The sequence below is a fragment of the Pocillopora verrucosa genome, chromosome 1, assembly GCF_036669915.1.
Source record: "Pocillopora verrucosa isolate sample1 chromosome 1, ASM3666991v2, whole genome shotgun sequence".
Classification (NCBI taxonomy): domain Eukaryota; kingdom Metazoa; phylum Cnidaria; class Anthozoa; order Scleractinia; family Pocilloporidae; genus Pocillopora; species Pocillopora verrucosa.
This window is the reverse complement of record NC_089312.1, coordinates 9,057,074-9,075,860: the sequence shown is the minus strand read 5'-3', so window position 1 is coordinate 9,075,860 and position 18,787 is coordinate 9,057,074. Positions and strand designations below refer to the sequence as shown.

Here is an 18,787-nt window from a genome sequence, read left to right as displayed (position 1 = left end):
GCAGTGTGTGGTCTTTGACAAATTTACATGTGTGCTTATTTACACCAAACTGCACTCGAAATCATGTCGTTACTTGTTGGTCTTGTTGATGATTTACACATGAAAACTCACCACAGAAAGTCGAGAAGAACGAAATCTTGGCAGTGCGCGATATTTAGAATTTACATGAAAAATGCAATCGCTTTCAGCCAATCAGACGTGCGTAATTTTTTCATGTATACAATTAAACCTCAAATTTGGCTTTTGTTCGAATTTGGAAGTGGCACAATGATCGCTTAAAGTACGAGAGGTTATGCTAAAGACAAAATCATTTTATGTTCGTTTGTAATTTTATAAGAAATTTCATAAGAAATAATAAGAATTACATTCCATAACTGTTGAACAAGATGCGTCGCGCGATTTCCCTTTCTATCTCCGTTCAGACTGTCGAAAAGAAAGAAGAGCCAACTGATTTACTTAGCATATCTAAAAATTGTTAGATTTTTATACTTCGGTAGCTAATTAGAATGTGAAAAAAACCAATGAATGCATATTCAATGTATTTGAAAATGTTTAGGTTAATTATCAGTCAGATTCATGCAGGAGTTTGAGATATTGACTTAGTCTTACTTTCGATCGTGGGTTTCTCTGCCGGTTTTTTTTTTGAACACTCATTCGGTAAAAAACAGATGATGGTTTTACTGCTTATTTGCGAAATTCATGCATTTTGATTTACAAATTTACTTTAAAAATTAGTATATCCGCTATTCCATATTAAGATCCACACATTGAGCTTGATCATGACAATATTAAGTTAGACCCTACAGCCCACCTGCAAATGTTAAGTAGATGAAAGGAAAACAGAAACAACAACAACAGCAACTACAACACGACAAAGACAACCCATTAAATTTAGTAACGAAATTGATATTCCACGAGCGACAAGGGTATGATTTGTTAGAAGCTGTGAAAAAAAATTCCTGCGTAAACTTAAAATTTTTTAAAGGGCATTGTGGTCCAAGACTTGGAGGCCAAAAGTGAACATTTCTCCTGGATATGACCGAAGTATTTCCGGAGATAGCCTTCAAGTGATATGTAATTTCTGAGTGATGAGTAAACTTTGATGAGATATCTATGTCGGACCATGGATATCAGAGTATTTATTCTTTTGCTCGATTTGAGCGTAGAACATAGACACTTGTTAAACGATAAAAATAGAACTATATTTAATCTGAAATATTGTAAGGGTTTCCTTATATTGGTGTTGAGAAAAAGAATGGAAATATTATATTACTTTAAGCCATTCGATACAAAATTATAATAGGAAAGGTTGATTGTTTCTTATTCCTTTTGGCGATCTCATCTAAGTACAATTTCTTTCACCTTTTTCTTATTGCGGTTGTGAATTTGGTACGGAAACAGTTGCTCCGTTTCTACGGTGATTAGATCTTGTTGTACTATTTTGTGATAAGCTATGTTTTTAATTATGTCAATTTTCTAGTTGTAAATCTCTCTGGTAAAAGTTAACCTCGCACAGGAATTCCTGGAAACTCCTGCTTCTTATACTATTGATTACTTTCAGACTGGTTTTTTTTGGTCAAATTCTGAGTCAAATTCACGATTCCAGAATATTTCTTCAATTTTAAATTAACACCTTCAACACCTCTTCTTAAAGGTGACTCTGATTGTAAATAGTGGATGCTTTTTCATCTCCGTACTGAATTTGTAATTATATAACTTATGCGAATAGCACGTAGTGTTCTTAGGGGCGGTACCTTGGGTACGCCCCTTATTCTCCGAATTTTCTGTTTACTCTGTTGTTATATAACAATCCTCTAAGGCTATTTTCTTGTACACTATCTTTTCAAGCGTAATTTCAATTCTGTCAGTAAGTTAATTATAATTTTTATATTATCAATCTTGTCTTCGTTCTGGCCGATCTTAACCGTAAAATTTAGAAATTTAAGGTAGAAGATGATTTTGTGATTGCGTAAACGATTCGAAGGTGCATACTTAGTATGCAGGAACTGTCGTACGTACTCTAACGTGATTCGCTAGCTGAAACGGAGCGATTGCGATGTAAGAAGATTGACAGCTAAAAAGTGTCATCTTTGGTGTCACTTTTATAAGCTGGTGCACAGCATCTTTCAATCTGAGAATATAGCAAAATAGAACAGTGTGGACTTATGTCGAAAGGAATAAGTTGAACTGTGGTGAATGAGATCAAGACTGGGCTAGTTCCCGAGAGTAAGAATTGTACTAAGAGTTCAACCAGAAAATAAAGGAGATTCAACTGAGTGTTAGAGAATAATTCTTCTAACACGCTGACGGGCGAAATGACCCTCACATGGGAAATAGATCGTCCATGATAAACTTGGAAAAATTTCGTCCATCATGACGATATCCTCAAGGCTCTCTTCCGGCTCTGTAAGACTTTTAGGTAGAAAAAACTTAATGCCTTAAGTAAAGCAGCTTGGAAAGTTACACGGCGAGATAAGTAAAAGAAAACGATATTGAGATCAGCTGGATATTTCGACTTCAGTAAATTTCTTCAACTAATTATTTCATATCGTGATCAAAGAACACTTACCCTTGCAATGTAAAAATACTCGAACTAAACAGAGAATCGTCGATATATCTTAGATCAGTTTAATACAAAGTGCTCTGCATGAGGAGCATATCAGCTTATTGCTGAGAGCCAGGTAGTAAATCTCAATATGCAGGCCATCACTGTGCCATGAAAAAGGGAGTGGAAAATTATCAAAGCTCTAACAGCTGTCTCATTTGAATACATGATGATGCCTGGGGTGTTCATGGGCTGCCATTGTGGTCAACCAGCCCTCGTATAAATATTTATAGATATTTCCGCCTATGCTTGACAAATCCCTACAACCCATATGTAGCCATGAGAAGCCATTCTACAATTCAATCGCTGCATCACTGCTGATGAACCCTTAAATACAACCATTACAACACCACTGATGAAAGCTTGAAGACATTCGCAAACAAACTGCTGATGAACGCTTCAACACAACTTCTACAGTAACCCCGCTGACGCTTGAGATATTCGTTACAACACCGCTGATGATCGCTTGAGGACATCTGCATGGCACTACTGATTAACTCTTGAAGACATGCAGCTGTCACGACAGCAAATCCACTGAAATCCACTTAAAGATACTTACTACTAAACTGTTAATGGCTGGTCGAATACAACTCATACAAAATCATTGATGAATGCTTGAATGAGACCGGTTCAGCTCCGCTGATGACCGCTTGAAGACAACCGCTGATATATCTCTTAGATACGCTTGAAAAAAGCAGCGTTGGATTGTTATCCAACAACGCCTGGAAATGGAAGATAAACCGCCGGAAACCACTTTGAGGAACTCTTGAAGATAACCGCTGCAAAACAGTTGTTGAAAATCCCCCACAAAACTGCATACGCGCCGATAAACAGAGTAAGACAATTGCTACAACACTGCTGATGAATGCTTCACGATAGTTGCCACAAAACCACTGACGCTTCAAAAACGGCTTCTACGACCTCAATGAAGACAAACGCCACTACAAAAACGCTCAGGAATGCCCTTAGCTATAGGCAACTGCCTCATCACCGCTGAAGAGTGACAACCACTGGAAACCCTCACAAGAATACATGAAGACAGCCACTTCAAAATTACCAAGGAGCACTTGAATACGGCGACAAGACAGCTAAGAACAAAGGGAGATATTCTCTGATAAAAAATTAATGAACGCTTGAAATCGACCTTAACAAAAGCGAGCGACTGCTGTCAAACTGCTGTAGAACCCATACGTGTCACTTGTTAGAAGGTTGCAACACTTCCCGTGAGTCTACACTTGCCGTTGACCAAAATCTTTTAAGCTCGCTATGATTATATTAGATTTTCACTAACTAGATTATAACGAAGAAAACGATCAAAAATTGAGAAGAAGTAGAGTTTTCAAAGACGGAGTCTTGTCAAAATAAATATTGATAAAGTTTGTAGATGGTATTCATGATTATGTCATTAGTAAATGCTAAAGAGATGGACCAATTGACTAAACTTGATAAAGAACTAGTTATGTATTTGTGTTTCAATTTTTGTGTTTACTAGATTTTGTTTTCTTTAACCCTCTTTGTAACCGTCAGTCAGTAATAAGTAGATCATCGGTGCGGATGCCCTCATCGCACCCTCCCCCGATCCTGTCCATACATGTCTACACTGACCCTGAAGATCAAATGAAACGCTCCTTTATATTGGACCCAGTTTGCACCTTAAGAAATGACCTCTATATTCATGGGAAAGAAGTCACTTAAAGCTGATACATATAGTGAGACAGACCTACTTCTGAGGGTAGCATTGAAATTATTATAACAATATGAACAGAAAATCGTTTTTGGTCGGCTCATTATGAAAACCCATTTAATGGTTCGCTGCACGAGAGCGAAAAACTCATGACCATTACGGAGGCTTTTAAACAGTTTTCCTATTTTTCATAAACCCAAGGTTTAATGAAGTCGAATATTTTCTTTCCATGCCGCAGAAGTTCACCATTTTTACTATCCGGTATTTTAAAAACAGTCTTAACTGTAACTGTAAATGCTTCTCATTCAAAAGCGAGTTTGGTGACCACACCTTTTTTCTCATGTTAAATTGCAATCAGCATATAAAGTGGTAGATTTTTGCTGAAAGTTTGAAAACAAAATAGCCTTTTCGATAATTTAAGTTGGGTCCAAATTTATTCCCCTTATAATTTAATGCTCGTTAGTTCTTCTAAATCAAAAACATTAAACAACCTGTGTACAAGTCTGAATATGAAGCAGCTTATTACCCAGCCCACAAGAGTGACAGAAACATCTAAAACTCTGATTAATGTCATTTTTACTTCAAACCCGGCAATAACTGTGGATAGCGGTATAGTGAAAACTCGCATCAGTGATCACTATTTAGTCTTTGCTGTGTTAAATCTAAGGATGCCTAAGCCACAGGCTATTTATGTTGTCACTAGGAGTTATAAGCACTACGATCCTCAGAGCTTTTTGAGCGACCTTAACAAGATCCCTCGGTATGAAAACATTTTGTCTGACGATGTAAATGAGAAACTGCCCCATTTTAACAAAGCCTTCTACCGGGTTCTGGATAATCATGCACCTATCAAGAAAATTAAAATCAAACATCGGAGATTTCCATTTATAAATGAAGAGATCAAAGAGAAAATGCCAAAAAGAGATCAAGCTCATAGAATCGCGCGAGAGACGGTTGCTCTTGTGCATTGGCAGTATTATCGGGACTGTCGCAACGACGTAAAGAGGGTATTACGCGAGGCCAAGAAGGAGTATGTCCAGAATGAGGTTAAAAATAATCAGAGCTCTAGTGAACGGTGGAAGGTGATACGGAACTGCATACCAACTAGGGAGAAGTCGCGCCCAGCTTATTATAGGGATATGAAAGAACTTGCGACGGAATTTAATGAATTCTTTACGGAGGTGGGAGTACGTGCCTCAGAGGAAGCCATAAGACTCGCATCAGTCAATGGTCTACCTACTTCACATCAGAAACTCCCTGTCAGTTTTATACCCGAAGAAAATGAGTTTCAATTTCGAGCTGCTACCTCTTTCGAGGTCAATAGGATTGTATAGTCATTTCCTTCAAATAAAGCACCAGGGAAAGATAAATGACAAATGGCAGTAGTGAAAGATGCTCTACCGCCTATCCTCCCGATTTTGACCGATATCATAAACAGTTCACTTTTGACATCTGTATTTCCGTCACCATGGAAAGAATCTGAAATTGTTCCAACTTCAAAGGATGGTGGAGATCCGGAAGTAGCCAACGAGAATAGACCTGTGTCGTTGTTACTGCTCTATCTAAGATATATGAACGAGTAGCTTTCAATCAATTTACCGAATATGCAACAAAGAGAAACTGTCTCAGTGGACACCAGAGTGGGAATAAGAAACGGCATTCGACAGAGACACTCAACATTTTGACGTCAGATCTAGCCCTGGAGGCAGTGGATCGCAAGCAAGTCACTGCCCTGGTGTTATTAGATCTTTCCAAGGCATTTGACAGCATTGATCACATGTACTTGTTAAAGAAGCTATGTACAATAGGTACCTCTAAAGAAGCAATAGAATGGTTTAGAAGCTACTTGATCGGAAGAAAACAGTCGGTGAGAATTGGTTGCGAGACATCTGAACCCCGCCTAGTCTCGTATGGTGTACCTGGGCCCGGCATTGTTTAATATCTACATCAACGATCTACCATCTGTACCTAGGGTAGGGTCGTTAGAGTGCTATGTTGATGGCTCACAGTCATACCTCTCCTTTCCTGTACGTGATGCTGCCTTAGCCGCAGATCAGCTGACAGAGGATCTTCGGAACATAGCCGCATGACGAAGATACCAGATGATCTAAGCATTACACTACTCAGCAAAGAGATTACATCATCTAAGTCTGCGAAAAACCTGGGAGTTACAATGGACTGTAATCTAACGTATGACGAACATGTAACTCAAGTAACTTCGGAATGTATAGGTAGCCTTTGTCAAATTAATCGCGTAAAATATCTGTTTGACAGGCGTACGTTGATCACTATAATTGATTTTCTAATATTCGGTTAATTATTGTATTGTTCATCAGTATGGGCTAATACCACCAAGATAAACATTGAGCTATTACAATCAGTGCAAAACTTTGCAGCCCCAATAGTTTCTGGAACGAGGAAATTTGATCGTGTTACATCTATTCTTAAGCAGTTACAGTGGCTGCCAATTATTAAACAACTTGCGGTTAGGGATGCTACCATGGTATTTAAATGCTTAAATGGAATTGCACCTCCATATCTTTGTGAGAAGTTAAAAACCAGATCGGAAGTGCACAACTGCAACACTAGGAATAGGGACCGCCTACATATACCACTCTGTAGGACGGCTGCAGGTCAGCGCGCATTTACTTTCAGAGGCCAAAAACTATGGAATAGTCTCCCAGATGAGTTTCAATCTATCACTAATTTAGATGTGTTTAAAGCAAAAATAAAACAGCATTTTTTAACGGTTTTTTTGGAAAACTAAGTTTTAGAAATTTGACTTTGTAAATTAAGCTGAAAAGCCTTTTTGAGGAGATTAATAAAGTTGTTGTTGTTGTTAGTGTCCAAGAGCTGGGTCATAATGTGCTGACCGGTACTGAATAATTAAATCTTGGGTTCACCGCACTCGTTTTTGAGTGATAGACACGGAAAGCTAAAACTGGGTGACACTGTATTAGACCGTAGTGTTGCTATGGTAATTATTTGAGCCAAAAAAAAAAACTGTTCAAGACCTGTTAAGCAATAATTTGCCACGAATATTCCTCACAGATGTGGAATTGGCTGAGAAGTTCAAACTGAATTGTTGGAGGAGGTGTACTGATCTATTACTGAGTCGATAAAAGTTATCTTGTTTAAATGGTCACTGCTCCATCGGAAAGGTGAATGACATAAGGATAATCCTGATGAATGTACATTTCCGTAGATCAGCCATTATGAAATTGGCAAATGTTTTGAAGTCAAATTAAAAACTCATAGCAAGTTCATTTTTGCGTGAAGCGCAAATTAACAAGCACTATAAGGAAATTGCAAGTCCTTAATTTATTTTTTGTAAGCTATTTAATTTAGGTTAACAGTGGAGTAAATAAGGTAATTAGGTAATTTGGTACTATTAACTGATTTGATAACGTGAATTGGGCACCTTAATTAGTTTCAAAGCCGCGGTTTCAAGCGTTAGCCCTTCGTCAGAGTAAATCGCCAATTTACGTTATCAAATCAGTTGCAGCACCACAGTTTCTTTAGAAACTTACTCCCTTTATAAATAGGTAATTTATTTGTTGATTTTTTTCTAGGGACCTGTCCAAGAACAAGTTGCAGAACTTGCCAGCAGGAGTCTTTAGTAACAACACAAGGCTGGAATATCTGTAAGGAGGACGTTTCGATTCTTTAGCTTATGAACATTATATTCATTACTGATTTTTAGACCACGCGCCGAGGTATAGAGACATGATTTGGGCTTTCACATCAGAATGAGTTGGATTCTGAACATTCTGTCAAAAAATATCAAATAACACAATATTTCTTAGATTGGCAACTTCTCTTGTGCAACTTAGTCCTCTTACGTTACATATTTATTTGGAGTCTTCGGTGAGAGACTTATCTACATCAATGGGGGACTTAAGTGAACCATGGCATCTGGATAACAAAATGTCGTTTTTCACGGTTAGATCCAGTTATGAAATTAATTCAATCAATATAATTCGATGATGCTCACTATGTGTCACCAACTCGTTCAACATGATGACATAACTGGCAAATAATCTTCGCTGTTCAACCCCCTTTAGCCCATTGAGTCGATAATAAGGTTTCATATTCCTAAGGTGGTATGATTTTACCAAGGAATGTTTTTGCTTTAAAACATGCGTTATCCATAAGGATCATGGCGTGCCTGTGACATAGCAGTTTCGATTCCGGGTACAAGTTTTTGTTTTGGTTTCGGAAAATTCTTATAGTTTTATCTTTAGACAGCTTATTCAAGCATTGAGCTCTATCATAGAACTTTCCCCGCAAAAGATATTAACTTTACGAATATCCTTTAGTTTCAAAGCTTAAACTTAAACATGAGTTCTGGAGATGGTCCAAATGGTAGTCTCAGGGTGGGATTTATTCGAAACGTTACCGTCTCTAGGACAACCCCGGCCTAATTGAATTGGAGGAAAATAGTTTTTCATTAAAGTACTCTTGTCCCTTGATCTCTAATTTCTTTTCCATGAAGGTACACGCATGAACAAGTAATAAAGATAATTGATTCAAATCCTTACCCCTCTTAAATGTTGTCTATGCTCCTCCTCAAAAAAAAACTCACCAAAGTCAAATTTCTGCTCTCTCAAGCACGTCAGCAACCCAATCATGTTTCCTGGGATTAGCTTGAGGAAGATTTTAGTTATTTGATTTTTTCTAGATTAAAATCTATTTTTCATATCCTGATGTTGCTTATCAAATGGATGACACATGGGAGGGAGTTAAGAAAGTTCAATCTTGGCGCCGGCGTCCACCGGGCAAAATAAGTTTTTCGATCCACTCTGCGCTTGAAAACAAAATTCAAACATTTTTTTTAATGAGCCAAATGTTTTTCGACCCATTCTTCGTCTTTTTATAATCGCACTCTTTTAAACTGTTTACGCATGCGCCACACGATAAAATCTTTTTTCTGCGACTTCATCGACATCTTTTACCCATTCCGCATCTTTACGACGACACCTTATTTGTACAATTATCTCCCTTACTGCCCATGAAATTCCTTCTGAGACTTCTTTGAGTCCAAAACGTCTTTGTAAACAATCAAACTCACAAGCATTCGCGCTCTAGTTGCATGATTTTTGTTTACCACAGTCATAAACGGTATTTAATATACAAAAACTTCCGCACCGTTTTCGATTGACCCAAACTAATGTTTCAATCTATTTCGCGTCCTTTTGGAAAAGACGCTTTCATGCGCTGACGTTGCGCAAGCTATAAAAGAAACCCTCTTTGACATTATCAACATTCGAAGTTCAAAAACTGGGCAAGCCAAAAAATTTTGCGAATCACTCCTTGTCTTTTTGAAAACCACACTTTTTGCGCTTTTGTACTCCCGTACCAGCCATAAAACTACCTCTGCTGCCTAAGAGCTGTGTTAATATGTTTTTTTTCTCGGAAATATTCAGTCATAAAATGAACAAGTTAAAGTGGACGATAAAGGAAGTGATATTAACATCCTAAACTTTGAAAACAGCGCGACGCTTTTCTAGTGACAATCAATCACCTCTCTCTCCCCATACCACGTTGCTTTTGTCTTCCAATCTCTTGGGTCGCGTAAATACCCAAGGATCCTAAACTTGGGCAAAATTTGTTGCACAGAAACAATAACGCCTGAAGTGGTCACCTACAGGTGCATTTTCGACCATGCGATTGAATGGTCCTTAAGAAAAAAGAACAATAAGCGGTAGTACTTTAAGCGGTTAGGACGGCAACTCCGAGGAAGCCCGGCGTTCAAAAATGAATTTATTCATATTCGACTTTAATACTGGTCAGTTTGCGTTTTGAACATACGACCAGCGAGTTTAAAAGGAATCTAACAAAGGGTTATCTAAAAATATCTCCTTTGTTTATTTAAATTCGAGCGTTTTAATTTTCGTCAGGCAATGAGTCTGATTAAAGTATTTGCCTTCTTTAAAAAAAGAACAGCTTCCTAGAGCTTCCCTCTATGATGGGGTTGCTACTAAACAGAGTAGCGGGGCAAGGAGTAAAGGAGAAACAAGAAAACGAGTAACAGAACTATGCTCTTGTATATTAAGTGATTTCGGAGCAATTTGAGACAGAAAACACCTCAGGATTTACTTTAGTTTTTCCAATCGCTCCTCACCTTTAACACGCGAATTTTATAACTTCGGTGAAAAAAAAGAACTCACATTTTACCTACGAATTTCGCAATACTCTAAAGTAATTTAGTTTGTTTCTTGCTCGAAACTGAATATTATGGGAACACAGCGTTAAATTAGTGATAGAAATTTAAAAAATAAGCCGCTGTCGTTAAATTTCTCCAGACAACGCAAAGTTTGGATATTTCACGTTGTTGTTTTGCAGAGGACGAAAAGAAATTTACAAAGATTTATAGCGGACGTGCACAGCCACTTTTTTTGCTCATTAAACCTTTCGTAGTGACATTACCATTGCCGTTTCCGTCGTGATTTTCTTAAACTCCCTATTATTCCGGAACACAACACTGTTTCTCACAAACCCACGGAGCGGCAATAACCGTAGCTCTTGCCAACATATTCTTTATGACAAAAATGGAAAAGAAATATTATCAACCAGAGCAAAACTAAACCGCTTGTTTGGAAGAGGTATTATGACGACATTTTCTGTGTGTAGGGCACAACCAAACACATAATAGAAGAATTTGCGAGACGGGCAAACATGTATCACCATCCACGATCAAGTTTACGGCGCAAAGATCAGACTCGGAAATTATATTCTTTGTCATAAGTCGTACTTGAGAAAGGTTTTCAACTTTTCTACGAAGAAAGACCATAAAAATGGGTAGCCGCAACCGGAAAGGAAAACTATGTAGTCGAAGGAATATAGAGCCTAACTAGTGAGAAGTAAATGTCGGTGTTTGTTAAAAAATTAAAAATGAGAACTGAAGTAGAAAAGAAATTAGAGTGCATGTTTACTGCTCGGAGAAAAAGATATCACAATCATGTGTCCTGTTGCGGAGAGCTTCAATAATTTGCAAAAATATATCACATCAAATTGTGAGGGATACTACTAATTGAAGACCATCCATGTCGAAAGCGCGAAGATCTAAGAAATTCCCTCGTGTTTTTCAAATTTATCGTGTTTCAAATCGACAAAGTTGTTAGAAGTAATTTCCTAACACTCGTCGTTCAGTTGACTATTTCTTTTATTCTCTCTTTTATTACGCAAGTTCATACAACGGGGACTGGCTCTGATCTCTCGAGGAAAGTGTGGGTCACCGCTTATAAAGGTGACACTTACTGAGCTGTCAGTCTCTAACCTTCGTCATGCTTTTACACTTAGCTAGCGAGTCACGCTAAACTACGCAGAACAGAGTTCGCATCCTTAGTAGATACCTTCGCGATGTTTATGCTTTACAAAATGTCTTTCTAACTTAAATTTCTTGGTCTTACGGCCAAGTTCGTGCAAAACAAAAACAAGATTGACAATATAAAATTTATAATAAACTTACTGACAGAATTAAAATCAGACTTGAAAAGATATCGTAAGAGAAAATAGTCCTTGAAGAGGGTCTGAATGGAGGTACTTCGATAACACTAAACACTTATTTTTTTGGCCATATAACATTAAACAGTTAATTTTTAGCCATTTAAACACTAACATTAAAAAATTCGTTGTAACATTATTTTTTTCTCATAAACAAACAAACTACGCCCTAAAAGGAGAAATATCTATATTGGGCCTATGTTTATTGTATCAAAGAGGCTTTTTTGGCCATTTACTAACAATTCGGGATTATTTCAAGACTTCCGAAGAGTGAGGAAGATATCCGAAAGCTGTCGAAGATGTTCGAAAGCTGTCGAAGATGTCTGAAGGCTGCCGAAGGTGTCCACTGAGACTGCCAAAGATGTCCACAAACTTATGACCGACGATATTTGAAGACTACCGCAGTTTTGGCTTGTATAACTCATAACAGTTCTATTCTTAAAGCGCTTTTACAGCGAGGATACACCAAAATGAAATTTAACATAAATGAGTGTTTAAATTTGACTAGTAATGAATGCAATAACAGAATATTTCTTTTACCAATAAGATCGGCTATATTACTCAGAATGTATAATGGTCAACAAAAATGACAGGCATTTCACTCCATCCTGGCCAAAAACATTTGATTATATTCCATACCTGAATAGTCCTGATTGTCCTGATAGTCCCAATTGTTTCTAGAGATCAAGGCGGAAATGAATGCGGGCGACGCGATCAAATCTGCTGAACGTTATGTCTGTATCATTGTCTGCATCGCTCTCCGAGTCGGTGTCGAATTCATCCCCTTGCTCGGGGAGGTCTGTCACGTCACCAACTGCGACAACTCCGAGCATGCTTTCGTCAACAAAGGTGATTCTCGGTACTTCGTTTGTAGTTCGTGGAATATTTGTATCCTGGTCGACTCGTTCTTCATTGTCTGTCCCTGGATCATCTTAAACATCCTCTTGGAATGTTACTCTAGTACACGATGGCGTACTGGGATATACAGGTGGCGGCAGGGCTCCCGCTTTTTCTTTTGTTGATTCGCTTCTTACCGTCCTTGACAGGTCGATACCTGTCAACCAATTCCTTCATGGCTGCCTCAATGTTGGGGTCAACGTTATCAGCTGAAGGAGGTTTCATTACATTTACGTCCCGTAACTACACACTGGATTTAGGCACTGGATAATAAGACTTTTCAAGTGTGAAGTACTTCGCATCCCGCTTCGTTGTTCCCTTTAAAGATTCCTTTGAAATTGTTCCAAAGTCTTGAGCATACTGAAGAGCGGTGAAAGTCTCGTTTTTGAAGTGGGAGATTGCATGAAGGTTCTCCCTCTGAGTTGTTAGCAGCGTACGCAGGTCAATGTCACCAAGATAGTCCTCGTTTACATTCTTAACGTTATCTCGTAGCTGTTCCATACCTCTTTCGAGAAGCACCAATGGCTCCTGTGTTTTTCTGGAAACAGTTCCTTCAGGGCCATTTATTGTTGCTGTTTCTTTCATTTTATAGTGCTGCCTTACTTCAGCGACTGTGTTTTTAATATAAGCATTTACAGATGAAACATTGCACACAGCATCTTGAAGAGATAATTGGACCGCGTCGATGGTATGTGCACTCAATTCCAAAACTATCATAGAGACATTCGAGGTTGCGAAGAAAGGACACTTTGCCAGTAAGCCCCGAAACTAGTTTGATTGTTTCAGCAGCTATATCAGAAACAAAAAAATTTTCTACAAGGAACAGATTGCATGAACTTGTGTAAATGAGCAGCTTTCTTCAATTCCATCAACGGTTCCTTCATGGCCAGTACCCAACAAGGTCTCGACTGTTGCACTTAAGCGATTAAAGGTCTTAACCTTTTGATCTTTGTTGTCGGTGAAAACAATGTTGCCCTCATAACCATACAGCCTCTTGATTTCCTTACAAGAATCTGAGGAATTCCGCAAGAGTCGCTCAACATTGACAGAATCGAGGTTACAACCATATAACCCTCCAGCTGCGCCAGTTGCTGCCAAGTATGCTGATTGCCGCAGAACATAAAGAGATTCAATACTTGTCACGTCATTGGAGTTGTTTATCTTTCTCAGCCTACTACTGATGATAGCCACTCCATTGTACTCTAACTCCAGCTGCATTATGCTTCTCTGCTCATCATCTGCACACAAGAGGATATCCTTACTTGCCGCACAGATGGAAGTTGGTTTACTGAAAGGTGGGTTAATCTGGATAATTTGTTTATTCTCGACTTGTGCAGCTTAAGATCTCAGCTGTGTCGTCAACCGCTTCTGTAGAACTGGACCTGTACCCTCAAGTGACAATCTGAAACGACTAAGCTGCGAAAGCAAATCAGCTCGCGATTTTAGGCGTCCGGGTTTGAAAAGTACTTTGCCTTTCAATTCAATGAAACGGATTGCTGATGAGCCTCTCTCTGCAACGAAGACTACGCCATTGGTAAAACATAGGTCCCGCGCATCCTTGAATACTTCCCTCCGAACATTTACTTCGACTGGTCGGTGTAAATGCAGTTCTACGAGACTATCGAGAGTCGAAATCGTAGTCTAACGCCGGTACTTTGCCTTGTGGCCCAATTTTAAGTGCAATTGGTCTTTCGCAAACACTACTTTGGTTGGATTTCCAGAAGCGATACTTTTCAGGAACTATTGTGTGGATTACCAAACGTATCCCCTTAAGTACATCTAGTACTGAGGGTCTAGTAAGGCGCATTATCAGTTCTAAGGACAAGAGCATTTCAGCTTTGGCTCACTGTTCGCGAGTGATTTTCTTGATTTTCTTGCAGAATTTAAAAGAGCAGATAAATTTGAAAATGCTTAAAAAAACTTTGGGGTCTCCTTTCAAACACTAAACAGTATTTTTTTTAAGAACAGTAAACATTAAAAAAATGGCCAATTTAACAGTAAACACTAAAAAATATAGGCAAATAACACTAAACACTTAACCCCATTCAGACCCTCCTTGAAGGCTGTTGCATAACAGCAGAATAAACACAAAATTCGGAGAAGAAAGGGCACACCCAAGGTACCGCCCCTAAAAGAGCTACGTGCCAGTCGTATAAGTTATCTGATTACAAATTCAGTGCGGAAGATGAAAAGTACTACATGTTTACACTTTAAGTCACCTCTAAGAAAAGGAGGTGTCGAACGTGCTGAATTAAAATTTAAAAACTATTTTCCGGATCGGGAATTCGACATGGATTTAACCTAAAAACGAGAATATTAAAGCCGTAAAGCATAAGGAAGGGTTACTTCCAAGAAACTCCTGTACGGGATCAATTTTTATAAGGTAGAGTCATTTTCTTAGTAATTAATCATCTTCTAGCAACATAATGGAAATATACTGATATCTAGCCGCATACGGAAGTTTACGCAAAAACATTTGTCTCCATGTCAAATTCACCATCACGATAAGGAAAAGGTAACCAAACTCTACCTGTAAGATAAGATCGCCAAAAGTAAGAAGAAGTGATCAATTGGCTTATTACAATGTTTAATGAATGGCTTATGCTAATATATTATTTCCATTCATTTTCAACGTTCAAATAAGTGAAAAAACACCTATGCATGATGAAAATTCTTGCTAAATGCCAATTTTGTCTTTTAACATATTTTCCCTCCTCAGATGGAGCTGTCCTCAGCTCCAAATAAGAATTCTTTGCGAAGGTTAAAAACAAAATTGAATTTAAGTACCACGAAATGAGATAAAGAAGAAAAGAAAAAGAAAGACTTTGTTATTAACATACACATTGTGTTTTTTTTTTTCGTTCGTTTTCCGTTGGCGTTCGCTTGTTTAGTTACTATTTATTGTTTTTGTTATTATGACCCAAGAATAAATTTGTGTACGAATTTGCTGCCAAGTAGGAAGAACCACAGCAGGATAAATTGATGAAAAAGATGACATCTGTGTTACATGTGAGGTAGACATAATAGTCCTTGGGTAATTTCGGGAAATTTTCACTCCAATTCGGGCAGCATATTTAGAGACGGAAGAACTAAAATTTCATTGCTCAGACAACCATTTTGAACTTGGTCTGGTAAAATAGTCTTCGGCTTTGTTTAAATTTGAAAATATGGGAAATGAACCATTTGTTAATATTATAGTGATTGCATAGGTTAAAAATTCCTTAAACGAACAGGACACAAAGTGTGAAGAGTACGATAGCTGTGATATAAATTATTTAAGCGAGTCTGCTGAAGTTAAATCAGACTTTTTGACGAATAAGGACATTTTTCAGAAGAAATAAGTTCTCAATTACTCATTGTATCTTCCACAAACAATCACGTTTGATCTCTATTTGATAGTCTTGCTTGAACTAATTTCACTCAGTAATATAACTGACCTCGGGGTGCAAGAATGATATTCCCTTCAAACGGTGTACTCTGCAGGTTGGTCGCAGTGTGAAAGTCTTGAATGGTAAGGCCAAGTTCAGAGCGAGAACGTTGTTTGCTTCTCCTAAGAAGCAGGGCAAGTCAGGAATGGTCTCGTGTGGCCCTAAAACTGACATTGCAAGAGTAGTGAAGAGAATTTAAAGAAAATTAAGGTTCGTTTTTTTTTTTTGTTCTGTTTTTTTCGTGTTCACGCAAACTTTCTGAGGAAGAAATAACGGCAAATTTCCATTTTTTTTGGTTATTATTCCAGTTGCTTCATAGCTACAGTGTAATAAACGCTTCATCTCCGAAAGCTAGGTAGCGTATGGTATAAAAGTGAATTCCAAAGCTTGGAATTTGCTTAACTTTGCATCGTTATTTGGGCAGTCTTCATTTTCAGAGTCGCATGGAAGATTACACTGCCTAAAACTCAGAATTTGATTTTGTTTCCCTCGGCGTGCGAAATCTTGGTAGCTCCGTAAAAATTCGTTTAAAACCCAAGTGTGGGAAGCTGCGTTCATACCATTGATTGCCTTATACTCCTAAAAATTTTGCTTTTCGTCACAGTTTTGAAAACGAAAATTCTTGCTAGGTGCCAATTTTGTCTTTTAACAAAGTTCACGACTGACTAGCGTTGACAATCACCCCGTGATTTCTTTTATTTAACTCGATTTTTTCCGAAATCTGCCTGCCCCACCCAAGCACTTTACAGTGCTTTTGATGTTTTCGCTCATTGGAAAGGATTTTCTTTAATCGCAAAAGTCAGGGTAGTACTAAGAAATGTCGACAGATTTTATCCACTAAGAAAACACATCTCAGAAAGCTTTTTCCAAGTGCAACTAACGCCTATGACACAAAAGTGTACAAAGGCAAGACATTTAACCAGGAACCGACCCTTGACGTGCAAGTGCATAAAAATAACAAAGAGACAGAGACCTTCCAATGCAGGTGCCGAGAGGAGTTTTCTGATTAAATTTCCACTGAAATGCTGTATAGCATGGCCTCTGCAAACTCTCAGCTTGTTATCTTGCCAATCCTTAAGGCTTTCATTTCGTACAGAACGACCTCTTGTCGATGGCTTCGTTATCGCGAATATGGAATGATAAGGACCAAAAAAAACGTAGCAAATAGACGACAGATACTTAAATAAACTAAATGAGGTTAAAAAAAACCGTTTCTCGGTCAAGATTGCAAAGATATATTTAGCCGAATAATATCACATATAAGTTGGCCTCCCTTTTTGTTATACAGAAAGTGTTGAGAATGGCCACTTCACAGCAGTGCATTCTGGTTGAGAGAGGTCGTTTAAAGAACGCTTGTGGTATACAACCACTGCAACACTGCTGATGAAACGCTTAAACGAAACGGTTTTAGCAAAAACGTAGACCCCCGAGAGCTAAGACACAAATTAAAAAATTCAACATTTCAAGACATCCTTTAGAAAATAAATAGTGAAGGACCGCATGTGGCTACTGGTATAGCACAAGTTTTAACACATTTTCTTATCTTATTGCAATTCCATTTTTTGAGACTTGTTTCATACCAAAAGGCATTTCGCGATATAGAATATTCCGTCATTCCGTGTCTTAAGATATTCCACCATTCCTCGCATCGCAAATTTAGCGGCTCTTTCGGCATAAGCCGCTGATTCAAACAGAATAATGCTCTCTTTTTATGAAGAAAAAAATTTTGCAAAGCTTTCATGATGTGCAGATCACATCTCTTGAGATATTTTTGCAAGGAAAAGTTTTGATTTCAATTATGCGTCGGTGGATGCCACTGTGAACTATTGTGAGATGTTTATCGTCTTTAGTAGTGTCACGGCAAGAACTGAAAGATTATGTTTTCCGATCTGGGCATCTGATTTAAACGGTAAAACGCTCTCTCTTCACAAAAAAAAAATCTACTCTGTTTCACGATGCGCCGATCACACCTATTTCTGAAAGGAAAACACTTTTTTTTTTAATCGCGTGCAATCCTGAATTGATTGTGAGATGATTGACGTCTTCTATTGACTTCCGTAGTGTCACGGCAAGAACTGTAAAGTCGGTAAATACAATGTGCAAGTGGCTCTAAGCTAGAAATCACAAAAAGAGAGAACTCAACTGTGCATCGAATGCACATCGAATGCGAATGTCGAATCAATGAGACACACCGAAAAAAGCAATAATTATGAGTAGCATCGGGAAACATCGGGTCGAAATTGGGTCAAGATCAGAATTCTATTGTTTCACTCACTCACTAATTTCGACAACTCCTGCGGCTTCGCCTCCTGTAGGAGGCAGTAGCCACAAAAAAACGGCTCAGAGGCGCATTCGCTGCGAGACCACCAGGAGGCAACAGCTGATAAACCGCTGAGGAACGGTTTAAGGCAAGCGCTTCAACAGCGGTGATGAAGGCCTGAAGACAACCGTTTGATAACTGTCTGAGGCAACCGCTTGAAGACATCGCTAGTGAGCTTTTAAATACAACCGCTATAATACCCCTGATGAATGCTCGAAGTTAGTTGCCACAAAACCGCTCATAATGGCATGAAATCAGTCTCAACAATTAATATGGAAGGGATCCTCGAAGTAATGAACACTTCTTAAGCAGTAGTGAAAATATGGCCTGAAAAAAAAAATCAGACC

The 18,787-nt window shown here is 38.3% G+C and overlaps 2 pseudogenes; one reads left to right on the top strand and one right to left on the bottom strand.

The window, feature by feature from the left end:
* The window catches only part of LOC131776774 (leucine-rich repeat-containing G-protein coupled receptor 5-like), a 133,893-nt pseudogene that overhangs the window by 8,900 nt on the left and 106,206 nt on the right, over positions 1-18,787 (top strand).
* LOC136282501 (uncharacterized) lies at positions 12,753-13,277 on the bottom strand (annotated as a pseudogene).